The sequence below is a fragment of the Phymastichus coffea genome, unplaced genomic scaffold (assembly GCF_024137745.1).
Source record: "Phymastichus coffea isolate CEN01 unplaced genomic scaffold, Cenicafe_Pcof_1.1 PCOF00031, whole genome shotgun sequence".
NCBI classification, from domain to species: Eukaryota; Metazoa; Arthropoda; class Insecta; order Hymenoptera; family Eulophidae; genus Phymastichus; species Phymastichus coffea.
The window spans coordinates 1,791,433-1,797,432 of NW_026706842.1; the positions used below are offsets into that span (position 1 = coordinate 1,791,433).

A 6,000-nucleotide genomic window follows, 5' to 3' on the forward strand; every position below is an offset into this window, starting at 1 on the left:
GGGGCACCTACCGACCAAGGGAAGTTTGCTTACTCGCTCACAAGCGCGGGATGAACGTGACTCGCTCGGCTTCGCGGGAACATATAGATTTTTGCGGCATCGCGGAATATCGAATCGTAGGTGTAGGTGAGCATGAGGTGAGCGTGAGGCGCGCGAGAAGACCCGCATTGTTAGCATTACCTGTCAGCTATAGATATTATCGTCGCAGCTCGGAGATATTTATGTTTGTTAATAAATCGTTTCCACAGAAACGGAGAGCCAGAGCCAGGGCTCGAATTTACACATAAGGGAAAGGGCTTTTCGCAAGTTCCCGGGACCAGCGGGCCACTTGCTCGCTATCTATCGTCGATCGGCAACCGGCTCGCGACAGACTGTGAGAACTCCCAGGTATCTCGTCATACACGGCGATATATGTCGCGAAAACATGCTTCTTGCAACTCAATAACGTACCACTGATGCATCCTAAAAATTTTCCATATAGTTACCGGCCACGTGCTTCGCGCGAAAGACAAACGCTTTCAAGGAACAGCCAACTTTCCAGTCGATATTTTAATGTTCCAAGCTGATATCGCGACGATAAATTATGCATAGTAAGTGTAACAATCAATCGGCAATTAAGGCAACAATTATTCATATGGAAATGAGGCTTTGAAAAAATGTTGCATTTGACGTTTCCACTTGATTGGATGTCGAGTTGAATAATTCTTTTTATCAGCCGTCAGCCGTATGTTATGAAACATTATTATGAATATGACTATTAGGTGCACTTAACTGTACCAACTATCAAAAGTTAAATTCATAAACTTTTATTCTTGCATAATCTATTCGAATCAAACGCCTATCAATGTTTGCAGATTGCCTAATATTTCATTGCCTATTCCTTCGCTTTTTTTCGTGTAGCATATTCCAGGTTGCGACGACTAAGCATATTGTTTATTAGGTAATGAATGTCTCCTTTCATAATATTTCAAATAGAAGCTAAAAATAATTCGGTACATTTAGTTGCACTCAAGCAGCCGTTTCATTTCTAATGACATCACAGTAAATTGCGACTGATAAACGACTCGAACCCGTTGACAGCTAGACATTTTTAAGTAATTTAATGAACCTGCGAAGCAACAACCACCATCCGGCCTACTCTAGATTTTCACCTCAGAGTATACGAATGTAAATAATGATTTTCCAAAAGTGATCGAACTACAAGGGTCGTCGGCAATAAGATCGTGGAACATTGGCAGTTGGAGAGCGATAGAGTAGCAAGCTGGCACGGAGTAATGGAGCGAGGAGCAACAGAGATCGGTAAGAGGAGCCGCGCGGCACTAGACACATCGCGAGTACGCGCCGACCGAAAAATGCTTTCTCACGCGAGCCGGCATGGTACGTAGTTGCACACGTCGCACATGCACACGTACGTAAAGGACGCGGCGCGGATGTAGGTAGGCAGAGAGAGATGAAATGAAACTCACCGTCTTGAGAGAGATCAAGTAGCGGCTAGCACGCGAGCCGACGCTCGCCGCACAAATCACTTCTCATCACAATTACTTTGCCCCCGGTGAGGCTGGCGCTGCTGGAGCCACTGCTGCATCTCGCGCATCGGCGCAGTCAACCATGCGGAACCATCCGCCTACCATACGTATCGCGTACGTGTGTATTCACGCTCCTTTCTCTCCCGCTGGCTTGCAATCTTACGAATCCTCCCGCGCACTGGATTTCCCTCCGTGTGCTGTTCTCTCTCGCGGCTTTTCTGGAATGCCCGCGACACGGGACGCGCTAATCGGCACAAATCTCCGCCGCGACTCCGATTCAGCCCGAATGCCGATCGGCCCTCGCGCGCACACCGGCCGATCTCTCACTCGACGCACACGTGCACAGCGGCCACAAATGTCGCGAGCGCCAGGCCGGACGGCCGATCCAAAGCCCAAAGTCCAATCGATCGTCAGCGAGGCAGTCTCGCGCGATGCACGTGCGCCTGCGGCAAGGTCTGCTCGCCGAGACGGCGACAAGTGCTCGGTGCACGGCAGAGCGGCAGAGCGGCAGAGCGGCAGGGCGGCTGGGCGAGCGTGGCGGCAGAGCCCTTTTTCCTTGTTTTCTGATGTGCAATCTATCGTGTTGCCGCGGTGCGCTGACCTGCCGATGAGCGCAGCAGCGAGCACGAGAGAGAGAGAGAGAGATTGTGGGAAAGCTATGCGACGCGCGGCGACGATGTCTCCTGGTGATAAATAGACGAACGGCACGATGCCGGTCTCTCCTCCCTGGGCTCGAACAGCTGACTGCGGGCCGACTGCAGCCCGGACGCCCGGCAGGATCGGCTGCGAACACTCGCGGGGCCGCAGCGCCGATTCTCGCCTCTGGCCGTGCGTGGGCGTGCGTGCAGTGTGGGTAAACACGGCCGGTTGGCCACGTGCTCCTGGCGTCGCGACGTCGACGCGAACGGCGAGATAAGGCGACGCGCGTCAGAGGGCGCCGGTCCCTGGCGTGCGATCCTCGTCCCCGTGCAGTTCCAGAGAGCGGCCTTCCAAAGCAGCAGCACAACACGCGCGAACGAGTCGCAAAGAGCGCGCGACCGAGCGACGATGACAATGGCTCTGTGATATAACAATGGGCCGTGCGTTCTCCGCTGGTTCAGATCTTACACTGAGGAGGCAAGGTACACATACACACATGTGTGGGGCTCTCTCTCTTGCTCGCTCGCTCGCTCGCTCGCTCGCGGGGCCGGCAGCAGCAGCAGCGGAGCGGCAGCAGCCGAGCAGGTAGGCCGCCGAGCCGAAGAGACAGAGAGCGCGCGAGAGAGAGAGAGAGAGAGTGAGAGAGAGGGAGGGAGGAGGTTGAGCTGGCCGGAGGAGGAGGAAGAGCAATCGTGGTGGTAGTGGAGAGAGAGACAGCAGCTGGGTAGGGAGACACACGCACTATCTGCCTCTCCCTCTCTGTCTCACTTTTATACGTACGCCACACGTGCTCTCGCTCTTACACATGTATTTACTGACTTGGCGCGCACTTGCTCGCTCGCTTGCGTGATCTAGTTACATTATCCCCTAATAGCGAGAGAAAAAAGCGGCACGTGGTACGGAGTGAGCACGAGGCCCAGCGCACGCCTCCGTCAACTCCCGACGATATTAGTTGGGCAAATTAAAAGCACTGGTTTATTAAACGATCGCGTACCGATCCACGCTGCGGGCCATTTCGCCTTATTACACCTGGGTCTGTGCGAGGTCCTGCAGCTACTATCGTGCTTATGAATAGTCCGTCTAGAAGCCATGAAGCTAGCTACGGCAAGGGAATCGCTGGCGAGTCGTTCTGTCACTCCGCAAATCACGAAATCCAGAGGAACGTGGAGCTTATCGGTTGCGTAGGGACGTTGCAAAAACGAAGCAGCGTGCGCGTACTGCACGAGCGCTTGATTGACAATCACTTTTCAGTCTCGGAAATTGCACATTATTCGGTCGACTGAAGTAGCTGAAAAAGGTACTCGGCGAATGTGAAATAAAGCGAGTGCGAAAACGGCAAAAGTGCGAGTGGCCCGGCAATTCGTAGTTTTGGCAGAGCCGCGCTTAAAGTGTAGGCCTGTGCAGACAAGAGCTCTCGATATAGATTCGTCGAAGAAGCGTACGAGTTACAGGTTGGCTGGTGCTGTGCGCCGAAGGTGAGCTGCATAGACGCACTCGCGATGCATTCTATTTTTTGCAGGCATCCGAGAAGGTGTCTCTCCTCCTCTCGATTACGCGCGCGCGCGGCTCGCTCGCGAGTTGGGCAGGGAGTTAGACCCACTGAACAGGTTGCTAGCGAAAATGAAGAAGAGAGAGAGAGAGAGAGAGAGAGACGGAATGATACACGCAAGCAAAGAAGGAGAGGGGACAGCCGGCAGAGAAGAGTCAAGAAAGGTGGGGAAGTGTCCGTTGCTCCCGCGTACATATACACTCCTCTCCGTCGTTCTGCGCTAGGCTGCCTCGCGTACGCGGGAAGAAGCGCACGGATAAAAGAGTGAGAAAGAGAGATCGCATTAGAGCCGATTGGTAGCCAGCAGGAGGAGGAGAACAACCCACAGTAGTGTACGTGTGTGTATGAATGCGATATGAAGCACGCGAGCCAAGCTTAACTACCTCCTCCTCCTCCTCCTTCTTCCCATCCTTCTCCGCGGCTCCGGTGGACAAGCGAGCGAGATCTGCGATTAAAGCAAACGCGAGTCAGGCAAAAAATTTAAACACAATCATGAAACTGGAGATAATTGCGAGCTGATTGTTACGTTACGGCGTTTGTAAGTTCCTTTGTCAACCAGCCATGTTAGGCTTTTCTTTTGGCCTCGGTAAGCAAAAAACTTGCGATCGTTCCGATTGTTCAACGCGAAACCGCATTTCCATTTTGCCCATGCTATGCTGAAAAAAATTGCAAACGCTATTCGCAATGATCACCCGCGGGCCATCTCTTTCTCTCTCGTTAACGCGCGTCTGAACGAGGGCTTTGCTCTTGTTTTTCATCAGTTTCCATTGTGGAACAATGAATCGACTACCCACGTGGAGATGATTCTGTGTACAGGGCTTCATGAAGCAAAAAATGGAGCACGTTTGCGATTGCCAGATAAAAATTAATTGGTTTGAAAAATCAAACGATGCCGAGGTTCGAAAACGGATCGGGTAAGCAGCAACAATTGCGGTTACCAAATGGTCGCACGACACTTGGGCCATGCTCTCACTCGGGCTTGTCAATTTTAAATGAGGATCGCTTTATCGGTTGGAGACCGGTCCACCTGTCATCTCTTTCTTATCTTGGTCCATCCTTTCGTCCTTTCTCACTCAAGGAGTCGTTCTTTTCTTCTTCTTTTTCTTCATCATCATCATCATCATCATCATCATCATCATCTTCTTCTTCTTCTTCTCCTTCTTCTTCTTCTTCTTCTTCTTCTTCTTCTTCTTCTTCTTCTACTTTGACTTTGCTCTTTTTTCGTCGTCCTGTGCTTATCCTATTCTCTTATTCTTTTCTGATCCGCTGTCTTTTTTCTCGACTTGCTACAAATATACAAGTCTTGAGTCTCTTCTAGCGGGACTTTTTAGCAGTTTGAAAAATGATGACTATTATGATTTGTTAACATTAACGTACCTTATTTGAATGGAAATATAACTAGGAGCAAAGTGAAAGCACGTACGTCTTTGTAAAAATCGTTTCTAACGGCTCTGGTAAATTTTTTTCATTAATCATAAGACGCGTACTGAGCAAATAAATACTGGAATCTTTTCACACTATGATAAAATTCATTTTTATAATATTTCATAATTTTATTCACAGATGACTGTCATTTATCATCTATTGAGATTTAAAATTCTTTCTTAGTCAATTCAACATGTAAATAGCAAATAAATGAGAAGTAATTTGCGTTGAAAAAAACTTAGTTGCTCAAATGATCAGTTTACATGTATTGTCATGGTTAATTTTAAATTCATACCAATGCAGGTGTAGTACAGCATATTTTAGCAAAGCAATGATACTACCCAATTTGAATTTCTTATCAGTTTCCATACTTTGTCAACTTTATTCAACGAAGAGGGACATATGCTCATTGGAAGAAATTTTTGGAGGCATTGTTATGTTCAAATTATTTTTGAATATACCTTATAGTGCTAAAACCATCATTTATCGTAAAAGCATGCGTTAGTAAAGATATACACACAGTTGGATTTATTTGTTGGGAAGTAAGTTAAGAGATATAGAGTTGAATTGATTTGTTACGACGGCTGCTCTACATAGATAGTTATATTTTCCAGCACAAATGGTTGTCTCCGCGCACGGACGGAGTTGTTTTGCTTGATTGAAAAGACACTTAATTAATTTCTCGCGTGCTAGCTAACTCCGGTAGCCCAATACAAACAGTCGTATAATCCAGTTTCTTATGGGCTTTGGGGTACATTTTCACGTAACAAACCACGCCGCAAATATCGACAAGTCTCCACGCTATAAATTCAAGCTGCACTACTAGCACTGCTATGCAAACTTTGAGCTATCTGTTTCGCG

The 6,000-nt window shown here is 48.6% G+C and overlaps 1 protein-coding gene across 1 annotated transcript in view; it reads right to left on the reverse strand.

Moving 5' to 3' along the window:
* The window catches only part of LOC131663131 (transcription factor Sox-6-like), a 134,723-nt gene extending 133,223 nt beyond the window's left edge, over positions 1-1,500 (reverse strand). Inside the window, exon 1 of the mRNA XM_058933260.1 lies at positions 1,467-1,500. The gene's annotated coding sequence lies outside the window, so the exon portion shown is untranslated. The remainder of the gene's footprint in view (positions 1-1,466) is intronic.
* Positions 1,501-6,000: the final 4,500 nt, after the last annotated feature.